The 17439-nt window shown below is 41.4% G+C and overlaps 1 protein-coding gene across 1 annotated transcript in view; it reads left to right on the forward strand.

Annotated features, from left to right (window-relative positions):
• The window catches only part of rapgef3 (Rap guanine nucleotide exchange factor (GEF) 3), an 88743-nt gene that overhangs the window by 13392 nt on the left and 57912 nt on the right, over nt 1–17439 (forward strand). The gene's annotated exons all lie outside the window — the stretch shown is intronic.

Consider the following 17439-nt stretch of genomic DNA (forward strand, 5'->3'; position numbering starts at 1 on the left):
AGACTCAGACTAGGGCTGTACGATATATCTCTGAAAATTCTGTGTGAGATACATAAAATTATATCGTAACTATCGAGTATTTTATGGTCATCTGCCGACTTGCGTTTGTTTCATGTTTGTTGCGTTTGTTTAAAACCTTTTCCGGTGGTTTTCTCCCTGTCCCTCAGGCAGTAATGTGAGAGGCTGCCTAAGGGTAAAAAAAAAAAAACAATAACGTCACACCACTCTCCAACCAATCCCGGGCGACATCTCGGTGCTGAAAGGAACTTGCGGGAAGATTTTCTAGTTTCGGTTTACAGCGCTGGCTGTTTGTGCAATCGCTAGTGTTGCATAGGCTACCGTGTAAGCTCTGTCAATTTCAGCGACAAATTAAAAATGGAAGCGGATGAATTGGTTCCTAAAAGAAACTAGTAAGGGGTCAGTCATCTGGCATTTTTTGGATATCGTGAGGAGGACGTGGAACAGCAAATGCCAGTTTGTAAAGTGTGCAAAAAAACCCTGTCATCACGAAAGGCAGCAGCACTACAAATATGTTCCATCACCTGAAAACTCACCTGGTACAGTATGAAGAGTCTCTTAAACTCCGAACTACTTGCCCACGAGCTAAACCTCCCCCCCCCCCCCCCCCCCCCCCACACACACACACACACAAGCTAAACAAATGACCATAGCGGCCTCGTTCTCCAAAGCCACCCCATATGAGAAAACGAGTCAGAGATGGAGAGCTATAACGGATGCAGTCACTAACGTCATTGCCGAAGACATGATCCCGATTAGTATAGTGGAAAAAACAGGCTTCCAAAAATTACTAAACACACTCAATCCCAAATATGAGTTGCCTAGTCGCAGACATTTTACAGAGAAGGCAATATTTTGGATGCTATAGTCATGATAGTAAGTATATTTGTTTTCAATACTCATACACCAAGTTGCCAAGTTTTCCAATATATTATTATTTGTTGATATTATATTATGGTGCTCTGTGTTGTTCTCATTTATGTATTTAACAACAGTATCAAAATACTCGGGTCTTGAAATAAATGCACATTAGTCATGAACAATGGTAACTACTCTCTTTTGTGTTATTTTTGACAGAAGTAAAATTCATACATGAACAAATTTTGGCTAGTTGATTTTCTGTTTGGCTAGTTACTTTGGAAGGGTAACTAGTCCGGCTGGCTGGTGAAAAAATATATGAATTTCGAGCCCTGAAGAGCTTCAGTTTATGTTCACTTTCAACATCAGAATATGAAAAATTGTGATCTCTGTGACTTTCACTGCGGTATGGGTGTTGGTGCCAGATGGATTGGTTTGAGTATTTCAGAAACTGCAGATCTCCTGGGGTTTTCATACACAACATTCTCTAGAGTTTACACAGAATGGTGTGAAAAACAAAAAAACATTGAGTGAGCGACGGTTTTGTGGGTGGAAATGCCTTGTTAATAAGAGAGGTCAGAGGAAAATGGCCAGATTGGGTCAAGCTGCCAGGAAGGATGTAGCAACTCATATAATCACTCTTTACAACCGTGGTGAGTAGAAAAGCATCTCAGCATGCAACAGCAGAAGACCACATTGGGTTCTCCTCCTGCAGCCAAGAACAGGAATCTTAGAATCAATAACAAGTTCCTATTAAAGTGACCAGTGAATGTATATTTTAAATACTGAATGCTGATTCTAGCCAACTGAAGCTACAAAGGAACAGGTTAGCCTTCACTGGAGGCATTTAAGTAAGGAATAAAGCACAATGGGGCGTGCTGTTATTGGAAATTAATCGACACTATGGACACACAACATGGTTAGCACCCCAAAGCAGATTATTTTCCTGTACCACCACCACCACCAGCTACACATTTTACTCTCTTTGTAAGATAAGGAGGGAAAAAATGGCTCATTATGTTGCCAAGAAACCGCAGTGTCCTCTGTGCTGATGACTGTACTTTGATGGGAAAAGCCGTTACTGAAGATGAATGAAGTTAAATGAATAAATCAGTGTTGCGTCTTATTGAGTCCATACAATACAGTGCAGTCTATACAATACCTTCCTGTTGATGTCACGGTGATGGTGTAGGTTGCAAGTGCAGATTTATTTAATAATAAATCAGGCAGAAAATCCAAAACGCACAATTCCAAAAGCACATTCAAAAACAAGCAAGGCAATCAGCAATCAGGTTAGACTAGGGCAAACATGGAAACAAAGTCAGGAGCGGCACTACACACATGAGAACAAAGGCTTAGTAATGTCATTAGAACTGGCTAGGAGCAAGAGTTTCCAAAGTGTGTTTGAATGTCTGGGTTATATCAAGGGGAGCAGGTGGTTGGAGACGGGTATGAAATCCAGTGAACTTGAGCATGTGATGTGGTTTGTAGTCATGTGACATAGTTTGTACAGTATAGAAATAGTGTGATATCTTTTGCATTCAATGTAAAAAAAAAAACAACAACAACAAACGATTAAGCCTGCTTTTATTTTTTATTTTCCCCTAGTGCCTTTAAAACTCTAGTAATATTCCATGTCTCTTATCAAAAGATGCCTGTTCCACATTATGTAAATGGATGAGAACTGAGTTACTGCAAGAATTATGTTGACTGGACACCAAAAAAAAAATCTAAACTAGACCTTAGTAAGTCAGTAAATAGTTTGAATGCATCAATCGCACAAACTCAGGGTCTTAAAAACTGTCAACCTGTTGTACAATAAATGAATAAATACAATAAATGCACCTACTGTACAGCCGCAAACTTTTAAGAAATTAAATAATCTGTGGTTTCCCCTATTCCCAAGCTAATTTATGTGAATTTTGGCCTTGCTTGAACTTGTCTGAAGTTATGTTATTTTTTAGTGTGGGCATGGTCTGAACTACAAATAATTTTAATGACTAGACAGAAAAACCCTCCTGCCAGTGCTCCCCACCCTACACTCACTCTGATGTGTTGGCCTTATCTGTGACCCTTCAAGAGGTGCTGTAAAGGGATAACGCCAGCCTTGATAAAAGTGCAGAGTAGAGCTCAGCTTCTTTTCCCTGACTTACAGTATGCTTACACAAGCTCTTTATAGATTAAATAAATATTTTGTGTACGTCATCCACAGCACAAAACTCTAATGGTCAAATTGGGATAAATTTAAACTGAATCCTTGTTCTGAACTGCAACATCCTTGTGTGGAATGACCCAGTGGGGTGGGGGTGAACTATGCCACCTAGGGGAAGTTTGGTAGGTTGGTAGATTTAACTACTAGGACCCAAGAAGGTCACACAGGCTTGAAAACACTGACAGACCAGGGACATGATTCCAAAATATGTCTAAGGTTTAATATAGGGTAAAATATCACTCTGACTCAGACAACATTTAGATGATACAGGTACAAGTTGCTGCACGTAAGAGATTGCACTGAGACCTATGAGCTAATTAGCAAGATAAGCTAGGAGCAGGGCTGGGGCTAACCTCATCAGAGGGACCAGCCAAAGGAAAAAATAAAAATAAAAGGGAGAAAAATCCTGAGGGTATACGCCACATGCGAACACACCACGTAATCCAATGACACCCTGAGTGAGCTGTGATAGAGGATGAGTGGGGGGGATCTCCACCACATGCCACCTGATTTGGCCCAACAGCTCCTGTCCTGGAGAAGAAGAGGAACAATCCTCAGCGGAATCACACGGTGAGGGTGGAACAAGCAGCCATGCCAATTATTAGTTGGTTACTGGTCTAATCTTTTTGGTCTCCCCACACAGTGTGATCTGCTCGGCTGGATGAAGTCACACACAGTGTTCAACTGCAGACAAGGAGTATATGTTAGACACGCACACATACTTGACAACACTTGAGGGAAAAGAGTTGTCCTTTCTAAACTAGACACGTGTCCTTTCTAAACTAGACATGAGGGGGAAAGCCCCAACAACTCCACACTGAGGTACGATAAAGCTCAGGTCTCAAAAGGAGCCCCATGTCTTAAACATGCAGTGCAGCAAAATGGTAAGAGCAAATACATTAAAATCACTTAAAAAAAAAAACTGCAGACCATGCCACCAACCTGGAACCTGGGTTCTCTGGAAGAGGTGGGGAGTGATGGAAGCCCTGTCCCTTAATTAAGGTGCCCGTGAATCAGCAAATCTGGCACAGAAACAATTAAGTGAGCAAGAAGAGAGGAGGGAAAACCTAACCTGAGGCACTTGCTATATGTTTTTTGTTTTTTTTCTGAGGTGGGAGTTAATACATCCCAACAGTAAGGAGAACATAGAGCAGCTGAGGTGTGGAATTTTACGGCAGATTTTCCTGTGGAATTCAGCACACTGAGTGTTTTGTTTAGAGTTGGTCTTCCTGCAGTGCTTCCTTGTGTAGACTATGGGCGGAGTACAATATGTGTTGATGAAAGACCAGTGAAGAGGTTGCAGGAGGGTTGTTTTTCACCAAGAAAATCTCCCACTGGAGTGTGGGAGTGCGACATGCATTTGTTTAGTTGCCTTGGCCACATACTTTTTAGATGTACATTAGAGCTGCATTAGTAGTGTAATATTTTCATCTTATTGTGCTCAGTTTTGTATGTCTGAACAATAGCTGGCACGTGTCTAGTTTAGAAGTGATGCTGCACATACTGTGTGTATGTATTTCATTGTGATTTAAGCTCATTAAGCTATACTTCATTCTCTTTTTGGTATTTCCTGAAAACAAAAACATGTCTGAGGAAGTGTAGTGGACTACCCTATGTAGTTATTGCTCTCCATCTCTGTGCTGTATAGTAATGTTTTCCTTCCAGCTCAGTAAGATCATCCTACTACTCATACTACTAGTGTCGCCCAAAAACGGAAAATGCAGGCTAGCACTGGATTTCCTCCCTTACATGCAGAGGTGGAAGTGTTCTAGTGGTGGAAAAATTACACCTCACAAATGTTCTTGTAAGTAAAGCGCCTACACGCCGGGTTTAACAACATTAACATTTATTCATTTGTGGAGAAGCCACACCTGCAGTATGTACAGTAAAATTAGAGCAATAAAGCATTCCACTCGATGGTCACTAGACAAGCGTATTGTGTTGTAAGCATAAAAAAATAATAATAAAGCAAGTGAGTGGCTATGTAGCTAATTTACTGAAATTGCATTTACTCTCAGGAGTTCGCAACTATAGTTTTGTAGATTTGTGATAGAAAATGTCTCCTTGCACTGGAGCTGTTAACCTCCAGCTAATTTAACCTGCAGTTATCTGGGGCCAAGAAGACAAAGTACACACGCAGTGCAGAAACACACAAGGGCAATTACATAATGTTATAATAAGAGTTTTTGGCAGATGTGACATCAACAGAGTGTGCTCAGTTAAGGTAATCAAGAGTTCTGGGAAAACGGATGAGAATAACCATGACCTTTTGGGTTTCTTTATCAACCCATATTTCCCTCTAGGGGACTGGGCTAAGGAGTTCAGAGGACAGAAGTGAGATTTACATGGGTCTGTAGACATGGTGTCTGTATACTCTGTGGGCAGTGGGAATATCTGGTAAAGATTAACGGTCTGGTGAGGAAAGATGTATACCAGTCACACTAGACATGGCATAGGAAATGGAAAATGAATGTCCCCGATAGTCAGCAATTTTTTGGTCAATTATTATAATACAATAATTGCAGAGTACAATTACTGTTCTTGTGTGAGGTGTTGTAGTCGCAGTTTCTTTAGCTATAGGTGGTTCTCGATTTCACCATGTTAAGAGTAGTAATAATATTAAACAATAGTTGTCTTGTATAGGATTGTCTGTTTTACATGTTACTACTGCATGTGAAATAAGCTGTGCACAGACAGCTTCCCTTCAGACTGATTAGATGAAGGTCAACCAACCCCTCACAGGTCAGAAAGCAGTTAAATCATCATGAGTGAGTGACTAAGCTAGAGGTCTCTGGGGAGAGACACAAGACAGAACTGTCTTCATGATGTAAAAATTTACCAAACAACATGAGGGAGAAGGAGCATATAATGAGGAAACATTTGCTGGAAGCATGGTGTACTTCAATCTAAGGACCACCTCCTTGGGCAGACTGTGCCTCATGGAATAAATAAGCAAGTTGAGTCAAAAACAAGGTAATGGAACAAGTTAAATAAGAAAGGTTAGCGGACTAACTAAGGTTAGTGTAAGTAGATTACACTATCTTAAAGGTGTGTGTGTGTGTGTGTGTGTGTGTGTGTGTGTGTGTGTGTGTGTGTGTAAAAAAATGGAGTCCTGTGGGACTGGGAGCAAAACAGCAAAATTGAAACATTAATATAACCTATGGTGACCTAGTAACATTTACAGAAATTTCTCGTTACGGTTCCAGTGGGAATCAGCACCATCAGATTTACGTGTTGTGATGTTGCTGGCGGTGATGTAAATGATGATTATCTGAAGACCAGTCTCAAGACCACTTTTTGAAGGTATCGTCTCGGAATCAACCACATTTTTACTTGGTCTTGTTTCAGTCTCAGACATGGAGGACTCGGGATTTTATTTCAAGACCACAACTGTGGGGATTTCACTAAATTGCCTGTGCATTGTCTGATTTTTTTTTTTTTGTTAACATCATTACTGTGATTGGATGTAAAACTTCCTGCTTCAAATGCAACCAATAATGTGACTCATTGCTAATGCAAAATTTTTGTTACTGTTAACAGCCGTCACCCCTTCTCACACACTGGTCTTGATTCAGTCTCGCCCTGGTTTAGTCTTGGTCTTGACTTGATTTCAACCCCTCAAGGTCTTGGTCTTGTCTCGGTCTCGATACACTCTGGTCTTGGTCATGACTTGATCTCGGTTTAGGTGGTCTTGACTACAACACTAACTCACACTGCCTCAATGTAAAGCAACTGGCAGCGACTCAAAACAGCAAGCATCTATCGGCAGATACAGTAGGAACACCGTATCTGCAGGGGATACATTCCAAGATCTAACTCGGAGAGCCAAAACCGCGGATAGGAGCGAACCATATACAACCCCGATTCCAAAAAAGTTGGGACAAAGTCTCATCTCATTATCTGTAGCCGCTTTATCCTGTTCTACAGGGTCGCAGGCAAGCTGGAGCCTATCCCAGCTGACTACGGGCGAAAGGCGGGGTACACCCTGGACAAGTCGCCAGGTCATCACAGGGCTGACACATAGACACAGACAACCATTCACACTCACATTCACACCTACGGTCAATTTGGAGTCACCAGTTAACCTAACCTGCATGTCTTTGGACTGTGGGGGAAACCGGAGCACCCGGAGGAAACCCACACGGACACGGGGAGAACATGCAAACTCCGCACAGAAAGGCCCTCGCCGGCCACGGGGCTCGAACCCGGACCTTCTTGCTGTGAGGCGACAGCGCTAACCACTACACCACCGTGCCGCCGTTGGGACAAAGTACAAATTGTAAATAAAAACGGAATGCAATGATGTGGAAGTTTTAAAATTCCATATTTTATTCAGAGTAGAACATAGATGACATATCAAATGTTTAAACTGAGAAAATGTATCATTTAAAGAGAAAAATTAGGTGATTTTTAAATTTCATGACAACAACACATCTGAAAAAAGTTGGGACAAGGCCATGTTTACCACTATGAGACATCCCCTTTTCTCTTTACAACAGTCTGTAAACGTCTGGGGACTGAGGAGACAAGTTGCTCAAGTTTAGGGATAGGAATGTTAACCCATTCTTGTCTAATGTAGGATTCTAGTTGCTCAACTGTCTTAGGTCTTTTTTGTCGTATCTTCCGTTTTTATCATGCGCCAAATGTTTTCTATGGGTGAAAGATCTGGACTGCAGGCTGGCTAGTTCAGTACCCGGACCCTTCTTCTACGCAGCCATGATGCTGTAATTGATGCGGTATGTGGTTTGGCATTGTCATGCTGGAAAATGCAAGGTCTTCCCTGAAAGAGACGTCGTCTGGATGGGAGCATATGTTGCTCTAGAACCTGGATATACCTTTCAGCATTGATGGTGTCTTTCCAGATGTGTAAGCTGCCCATGCCACACGCACTAATGCAACCCCATACCATCAGAGATGCAGGCTTCTGAACTGAGCGCTGATAACAACTTGGGTCATCCTTCTCCTCTTTAGTCTGAATGACACGGCGTCCCTGATTTCCATAAAGAACTTCAAATTTTGATTCGTCTGACCACAGAACAGTTTTCCACTTTGCCACAGTCTATTTTAAATGAGCCTTGGCCCAGAGAAGACGTCTGCACTTCTGGATCATGTTTAGATACGGCTTCTTTGAACTATAGAGTTTTAGCTGGCAATGGTGGATGGCACGGTGAATTGTGTTCACAGATAATGTTCTCTGGAAATATCCCTGAGCCCATTTTGTGATTTCCAATACAGAAGCATGCCTGTATGTGATGCAGTGCCGTCTAAAGGCCTGAAGATCACGGGCACTCAGTATGGTTTTCCGGCCTTGACCCTTACGCGCAGAGATTCTTCCAGATTCTCTGAATCTTTTGATGATATTATGCACTGTAGATGATATGTTCAAACTCTTTGCAATTTTACACTGTCGAACTCCTTTCTGATATTGCTCCACTATTTGTCGGCGCAGAATTAGGGGGATTGGTGATCCTCTTCCCATCTTTACTTCTGAGAGCCACTGCCACTCCAAGATGCTCTTTTTATACCCACTCATGTTAATGACCTATTGCCAGTTGACCTAATGAGTTGCAATTTGGTCCTCCAGCTGTTCCTTTTTTGTACCTTTAACTTTTCCAGCCTCTTATTGCCCCTGTCCCAACTTTTTTGAGATGTGTTGCTGTCATGAAATTTCAAATGAGCCAATATTTGGCATGAAATTTCAAAATGTCTCACTTTCGACATTTGATATGTTGTCTATGTTCTATTGTGAATACAATATCAGTTTTTGAGATTTGTAAATTATTGCATTCCGTTTTTATTTACAATTTGTACTTTGTCCCAACTTTTTTGGAATCGGGGTTGTATAAAGCTTGTTTTTCATATGCATGCCATACCTATGATGAAAGTTTCATTTATAAACTACACACAATACGACAACAGAAACTAATAAATTAAAAATTATACTGTAATAAAAGTTGTCAGTGTGCTCTCTCTGGGTGTGTAGTTCAGGGTGTCATACTTCATGTCTGAGTGAGTCAGAGGATACAGCGGTCCCACTGAATAAGCAAAATGTTATGAATAGCTTTTACTTGAAGAAAACAAATGTTCAATGTTGTGAAACAGAAAGGCAACTCTATCAACAGTGACATGATGCAGCTTGACTCGTGCCATGTTGCTAACCAGCTAATGTCTCATCTTCTGGCTTGGGCTTTTCACAGCAATGGACTCACCGGTTTGTGAATTATACGTCCTATCTGGTCTCACTTGGTTGGCTCTCCATAGCATTCCTTTAAATACAGTCAGGTAGGAATACACAATGTCTGTAACTATTCCATTATGGGAGACTGAGTGGGAATGAAAATTTATTATCTATTCCATATTGTTTTTAGGGGTTTTGTATGACAAAGGGGCCTTAGAGTACCATTAGGACCCAAGATTGAGCAGTTACGTCCACCAGTTCCACAAAATAATATATTCTGTTTCATTTTATTTGGTCTATGACAATTAGTAATTAAACAGTAATAAAATAGACTCAAAATACATATGGAATTTCTACAAAAGTGTTAGAAAAGGTAGTGTCTTTTTTTATATAATATAACGTGTGTGTGTGTGTGTGTGTGTGTATGCACATACATGTATAATTACACACACAAGTTATTTCATGTAATCGAGTCATACGTGAGCTGATAGCCAATGAGGCGCATAGCTCTGAGTTGGCTATAAGCATTGTACGATGAGATTGAGTGGAATAACTGTTTTATTATATCCACATTCACTGGATTTTGAGAAACAAAGCATTTTTATTTTTTGCAAATTTGATAAAAACTTTATACAAAACGTCTGACAATCATTTCTGCTTAGAATATAAACAAACCGGCAAAATTACAGTAGCAATTTGTGAAAAATGCTGTAATAATAATTCTTGAAAAATAAAAAAAGATACGTTCTTGAACATATTATTTGATGGGAAGAACGGTTCTTCCCATCAAATAATTTTATTCCATATTTTGTTGCCTTTTTTTGGGGGGGGGGTCTTCTTTAGGGTTTTTTCTCATCTCATTATCTCTAGCCGCTTTATCCTTCTACAGGGTCGCAGGCAAGCTGGAGCCTATCCCAGCTGACTACGGGCGAAAGGCGGGGTACACCCTGGACAAGTCGCCAGGTCATCACAGGGCTGACACATAGACACAGACAACCATTCACACTCACATTCACACCTACGGTCAATTTAGAGTCACCAGTTAACCTAACCTGCATGTCTTTGGACTGTGGGGGAAACCGGAGCACCCGGAGGAAACCCACGCGGACATGGGGAGAACATGCAAACTCCACACAGAAAGGCCCTCGCCGGCCCCGGGGCTCGAACCCAGGACCTTCTTGCTGTGAGGCGACAGCGCTAACCACTACACCATCGTACCACCTAGGGTTTTTTGGTGGTTGACAAACCAACTTAAAGGTGCATTACCACCACTGACTGGGCTGGAGTGTGGAACAGGAGATACTGGGGGGGACTATTCTGTTTATTTTAAATACTTGATCATTTTGGGGGCTTAGTTTTCGAGTACAGTTTTTATTTCGTCCTCGATTGGTTCAATGACATGCTCCACCATTTTTTTTCTCTACTCATGGTACATGAACTGATATCCTAGTAGTAGAGTAGCCAATTAGAGTGCGTGATTGCTTATATCCAGTGAATGTGGTTAGTGTGTGTGTGTGTTAGTATTTTTTATATTTTGTCACTATATTTGGGCGGTACGGTGGTGTAGTGGACTGTCGCCTAACAGCAAGAAGGGTCTGAGTTTGAGCCAAGCCGACGGGCCTTTCTGTGTGGAGTTTGTATGTTCTCCCTGTGTCTGCATGGGTTTTCTCTGGGTGCTCCGGTTTCCCCCCACAGTCCAAAGACATGCAGTTAGGTTAACATGGGGCAGCCTTGGTCTGTGGTTGGGCTGAAGTGCCCTTGAGCAAAGCACCCAACCCCCAACTGCTCCTCATGTGCTGTAGCATACAGTGGATATAAAAAGTGTACACACCCCGTTAAAATGATCAGTTTTTCTGATGTAAAAATAATGAGACCACGATAAATAATTTCAAAACTTTTCCCACCTTTAATGTGACCTATAATCTGTACCATTCAATTGAAAAATAAACAAATCTGTTGGGGGGGGGACATAAAAAAAAAAAGTACAATAAGCTGGTTGCATAAGTGTGCACACCCTTAAACCCAATACTTTTATTGAAGCACCTTTTGATTTAATTACAGCATTCAGTCTTTTGGGGTACATGCCTGCCATCAATTAAAATGACTCTGGTTAACCCCAAATAAAGTTCAGCTGTCCTAGTAGTATTTTCCTGACATTCACTCAGTTGCATCCTCCAGCAAAAACCATGGTTCACAGAGAGCTAACAAAGCATCAAAGGGATCTCATTGTTGAAAGGTATCAGTCAGGAGAAGGGTACAAAAAAATTTCCAAAGCATTACATATGCCATGGAGCACAGTGAAGACAGTCATCACATATGTGTGTTCACTGCTTCAGATGGGTTAAATGAAGAGGTTAAATTTCACCGTGTGCTAAAGTCTGTGCTTGAGTGTGTGCATGACACAGGCTTCTTGGCTTCTATAGCTTTTGTATTGGTGGTGCAGTGGTTGTCACTCTAGCTTCACATGAAGGTTCTGGGTTCGAATCTCATGGCTGACTGGGGTCTTTCTGGTGGAGTTTACAGTGGTGCTTGAAAGTTTGTGAACCCTTTAGAATTTTCTATATTTCTGCATAAATATGGCCTAAAACAACATCAGATTTTCACACAAGTCCTAAAAGTAGATAAAGAGAACCCAGTTAAACAAATGAGACAAAAATATTATACTTCGCCATTTATTTATTGAGGAAAATGATCCAATATTACATATCTGTGAATGGCAAAAGTATGTGAACCTTTGCTTTCAGTATCTGGTGTGACCCCCTTGTGCAGCAATAACTGAAACTAAATGTTTCCAGTAACTGTTGATCAGTCCTGCACACCGGCTTGGAGGAATTTTAGCCCATTCCTCCATACAGAACAGCTTCAACTCTGGGATGCTGGTGGGTTTCCTCACATGAACTGCTCGCTTCAGGTCCTTCCACAACATTTCGATTGGATTAAGGTCAGGACTTTGACTTGGCCATTCCAAAACATTAACTTTATTCTTCTTTAAACATTCTTTGGTAGAACGACTTGTGTGCTTAGGGTCATTGCCTTGCTGCATGACCCACCTTCTCTTGAGATTCAGTTCATGGACAGATGTCCTGACATTTTCCTTTAGAATTCACTGGTATAATTCAGAATTCATTGTCCCATCAATGATGGCAAGCCGTCCTGGCCCAGATGCATCAAAACAGGCCCAAACCATGATACTACCACCACTATGTTTCACAGATGGGATAAGGTTCTTATGCTGGAATGCAGTGTTTTCCTTTCTCCAAACGTAACGCTTCTCATTGAAACCAAAAAGTTCTATTTTGGTCTCATCCATCCACAAAACATTTTTCCAATAGCCTTCTGGCTTGTCCACATGATCTTTAGCAAACTGCAGATGAGCAGCAGTGTTCTTTTTGGAGAGCAATGGCTTTCTCCTTGCAACCCTACCATGCACACCATTGTTGTTCAGTGTTCTCCTGATGGTGGACTCATGAACATTAACATTAGCCAATATGAGAGAGGCCTTCAGTTGCTTAGAAGTTACCCTTGGGTCCTTTGTGACCTCGCCGACTATTACACGCCTTGCTCTTGGAGTGATCTTTATTGGTTGACCACTCCTGGGGAGGGTAACAATGGTCTTGAATTTCCTCCATTTGTACACAATCTGTCTGACTGTGGATTGGTGGAGTCCAAACTCTTAAGAGATGGTTTTGTAACCTTTTCCAGCCTGATGAGCATCAACAACACTTTTTTTCTGAGGTCCTCAGAAATCTCCTTTGTTCGTTCCATGATACACTTCCACAAACATGTGTTGTGAAGATCAAACTTTGATAAATCCCTGTTCTTTCAATAAAACAGGGTGCCCACTCACACCTGATTGTCATCCCATTGATTTGAAAACACCTGACTCTACTTTCACCTTCAAATTAACTGCTAATCCTAGAGGCTCACATACTTTTGCCACTCACAGATATGTAATATTGGATCATTTTCCTCAATAAATAAATGACCAAGTATAATATTTTTGTCTCATTTGTTTAACTGGGTTCTCTTGATCTACTTTTAGGACTTGTGTGAAAATCTGATGATGTTTTAGGTCATATTTATGCAGAAATATATAGAAAATTCTAAAGGGTTCACAAACTTTCAAGCACCACTGTAAATAAGCTACTAGAAAAAGATGATTGTGATATAACAGTTTGAGAAAGAAACCACACCAGAGCACAAACCGAGGGTTGAAGTGAAAGGTTGTAGTCTTGGTGTGCTTTAAACCACACTTTCATCAACCTCTGCAGAGTATGTGTGGGAGATAGTAACATGACACATTCTCACATGAGCCAATCACCCACACAGCACATGCACATGTGGGCACGTACACACAGAGCATGCATGATGGAGTATTTTGTTCTCATATCTTGACTATTGTCTTGCTCATTTTCTGCTTCTACAGATTGTAGTTTAAAATAAAACGAAAAGCAAAACAATGCATCTAGTTTCTATGTATCACCTAGAATGAAGAAACCAAAAGCTCAGCTAGATAAGTGAAGGGCTGCACTGTCTCCTCTGAAATGTGCTATTTTAAAACGTTTATTGTATTATCAACATGTAGATGTGAACAAATTTGCTGGCATCCTTCCATGAAAAAAGAACCCATAATTTGACTTACTTAAAGCTAACTTAAAACTGGCAAAATTAATTGGCATCCATCATTTTTTATTCCATTTTTAATAAAAACATACTTTGCTTTTGATTTTTGATTCAACAGAATATTTTACATAATAAAAAAATGAAAATGGCATGGGCAAAAATGATGGGACCCTTAATCTAATATTTTGTTGCACAATCTGTAGAGACAATCACTGCTAACAAGTCATCTCTGTAGCACTTATGCCGCTTTTCCACTACAAACGCGGCTGAGCCGTGCCGTGCCGAGTCGAGCTGAGTCGAGCTGAGTCGGGCTGTTGGAGTTGCATTTCGACTACAACCGCGCTGAACCGTGCTGGCTGGAAGTGGGTGGACACATTGGGTGGAGTTAGCGAAAGTGGGTGGACTTCAGGTGATGTCGTTAAGCAGCGCAAACAGTGACATCAGTGACAGTGGCGGAACAAGTCAGAGCCGGGCCGGGGGCGGGGCAAATGACCGGGCCCTTTATTAAAGCTTATCATAACATCATTTTAGGCTACAAAATGTCCGCAACTGCGGTGTTTACCAATTTCAACACTACCGGGTGCAACTATATGTTATTTAGTACATCAAGTCCTTCAAACGAACATGTAACTCAGAAACAAAAAACATTAGGATACTGTACATGGCTCAGAATAAAACATCAATAGCCTATACTGCGCACATTATTTGAAGGGCATACGAATGAGCGCTCAGAGGTTGCAACGGTGACAGGAAGAGTCAGAAATAAAAGGAGGGCGGTGCAAACCTCACTGAATGCACTGTGTTTACCAATTTCAACACTACGGGGTGCAACTATGTTATTTTGTACATTAAGTCCTTCAAACGAACATGTAACTCAGAAACAAAAAAACATTAGGCGACATACTGTACATGGCTCATAATAAAACATCAATAGCCTACTGCGCGCATTATTTGAAGGGCATACGACGAGCCTTGCGCTCCGCGAACTCGTGCACGATGCTCTGTATGTCACTGATTCAGTGATCTTTTCAGCGGTAGTCTCACGACCCGGATAGTAAACAATAAACATGGAGGACATGGAGTCGTTAGTGTTGCTGGTCTTGGTGCTGTGGCTTGTTGTCACCGACAACGCCAACAGATACTGGCAAGAGCGTATAGATGAGGCGAGGCGCATAAGGCTTCAGAAATTCTCGTAATTCGTAATTATTCTTCTTCCGGGTTTGTGGTGTTTACAGATCCCAGCGCGCTCGCGGGGCGTGTGTGGGCATGTGAGGACACTCCTCCTCACCAATCAGTGCACAGGGGAGTGTCTGCTCACGCCCCCAGCCTCACTCAGCACAGCTTGGCTCGCTTCAGCCCCACTCCAAAACGGTGCGAGTTTTAGGGGCTAAGCAGGGCTGAAACGAGCTGAGTCGTGCTGGTTTTTGGTAGTCGAAACGCGAGCCGTGTCGGGCTGAAGTGAGCTGAAGCGGGCTGAAGTGAGCTGAAAAAGGGTAGTGGAAAAGGGCCATTAGTGAGACTTCTGCATCTGCCAACAGGTAGTTTGGCCCACTTTTCCTGAGCAAACTGCTCTAGCTGTTTCAGGTTCTTGAAGGGTGCCTTCTCCACACTGCATGTTTCAGCTATTTCCAGGATTCAGATCAGGGCTCATAGAAGGCCACTTCAGAATAGTCCAGTGTTTTGTTCTTTGCCGTTCTTGGGTGCTTTTAGCTGTGTAATTTGGGTCTTTGTCCTGTTGGAGGACACATGACCTGCGACTGAGATGGAACTTTCTGACACTGGGTAGTATGTTTCACTCCAGAATGCCTTGATAGTCTTGAGATTTCATTGAGCACTGCACAGGTTCAAGATGCCCGTGCCAGACGCAGCAAAATGGCTCCAAATCGTAACCAAGCCTCCTCTGTATTTCACAGTAGGTATGGTGTTCTTTTCTTTAAAAGCTTTTTTTTTTCTTCTGTGGACATAGAGCTGATGTGACTTGCCAATAAGCTTGAGTTTTGTTTCATCTGTCCAAAGGACATGCTCCCAGAAGCATTGTGCCTTGACAATATGCATATTAGTAAATTTCCAGTCTGGCTGGTTTATTTATTTATTTTTGAAGTTTTTCTTTCAACAATGGAGTCCTCCTGGGTCTTCTTCCATTGAGCCCACTGTCACTCAAAAAGTGACACAGATGGTACAAACGGATATTGATGAACCTTGACCTTGGAGTTCAACTTTTATCTGTTTGGAAGTTGTCCTTGGCACTTTGTCTACTTCTGTTCAATCTGTTGTTGAGTTTTTGTTTGTTTGTTTGTTTGTTTGTTTGTTTTGTCTGCTTGCTTGCTTGTTTGTTTTTTCCCTCTTGCAGTCATGTCCAGGAAGGTTGGCTACAGTCCCACAGAACTTAAACTTCTTAATAATATTTGCAGCTGTAGTCACAGGAACATCAAGCTGCTTGGAGATGGTCCTATTAAAAAAAAAAAAAGTATAAAGTCCTTCCCGCACCTCAGGTGGTGCTGATCTCTGTTTCCTTAGCCCTCAGCCTATCACCTATACAGCTAGGGTTACAGTGGAGGGCTAGTCCTCTGGTAACTGCTAGTTTGACTCCCCACTTGCATCTATATTGCAGTGTGCCTTGCCAGATGGTACCATTTTTATGATGGTCTTTGGTATGAACCGACTGTGAGTAGAACTCATGATCTTCTAATCGAGAGATGGACATGCTAACCACTAGGCCAACTCGTGGTAGAGTTCTATATCCTTTGCCTTTAACATGCTTGTTAATATTCTTTCTGATCTCCTCAAACAGCTTTCTCCTTTGCTTTCTCTGGTCCATGTTCAATGTGGTGCGTGCGACGATACTATATGGCAGAGTAACGACTTTTCTCCATTTAAATAGACTGAATGACTATTTACCAGATTGAACATGTGTGACTAATAAAAATTTAGTTTGAAATATCACTATAATCCAGTTATTTCTATTTTCTAGGGGTACCAATAAATTTCTCCATCTGTACAGTGCCTTGAAAAAGTATTCATACCCCTTGAACTTTTTCACATTTTTCCACCTTACAACCACGAACTTAAAAGTTTTTTTTTTTTAAGATTTTTTTTGGGCTTTTTTTACCTTTATTGGATAGGACAGTGTAGAGACAGAAAATGAGTGGGAGAGAGAGATGGGGAGGGATCGGGAAATGACCTCGGGTCAGAATCGAACCCTGCCTTCGGATTTATGGTATGGCACCTTATCCACCTGAGCTATGACGCCTCTGAGCTTCAAAGTTTTTATTGAGATTTTATGTGATAGACCAACACAGAGTAGCACATAATTGTGAAGTGAAACGAAAATGATAAATGGTCTTCAAAATTTTAAACAAATAAAAATCTGAAAAATGTGGTATGCATTAGTATTCAGCCCCCTGTACTCTGATACCTCTAAATACAATCCAGTGCAATCAATTGCCTTCAGAAGTCATCTAATTAGTTAGAGCCCTACTGTGTGTAATTTACTCTCAGCATAAATACACTTGTTCTGTGACGTCCTCAGTGGTTTGTTAGAGAACACTGA

The sequence above is a fragment of the Neoarius graeffei genome, chromosome 13 (genome assembly GCF_027579695.1).
Source record: "Neoarius graeffei isolate fNeoGra1 chromosome 13, fNeoGra1.pri, whole genome shotgun sequence".
In the NCBI taxonomy this organism is placed as follows: domain Eukaryota; kingdom Metazoa; phylum Chordata; class Actinopteri; order Siluriformes; family Ariidae; genus Neoarius; species Neoarius graeffei.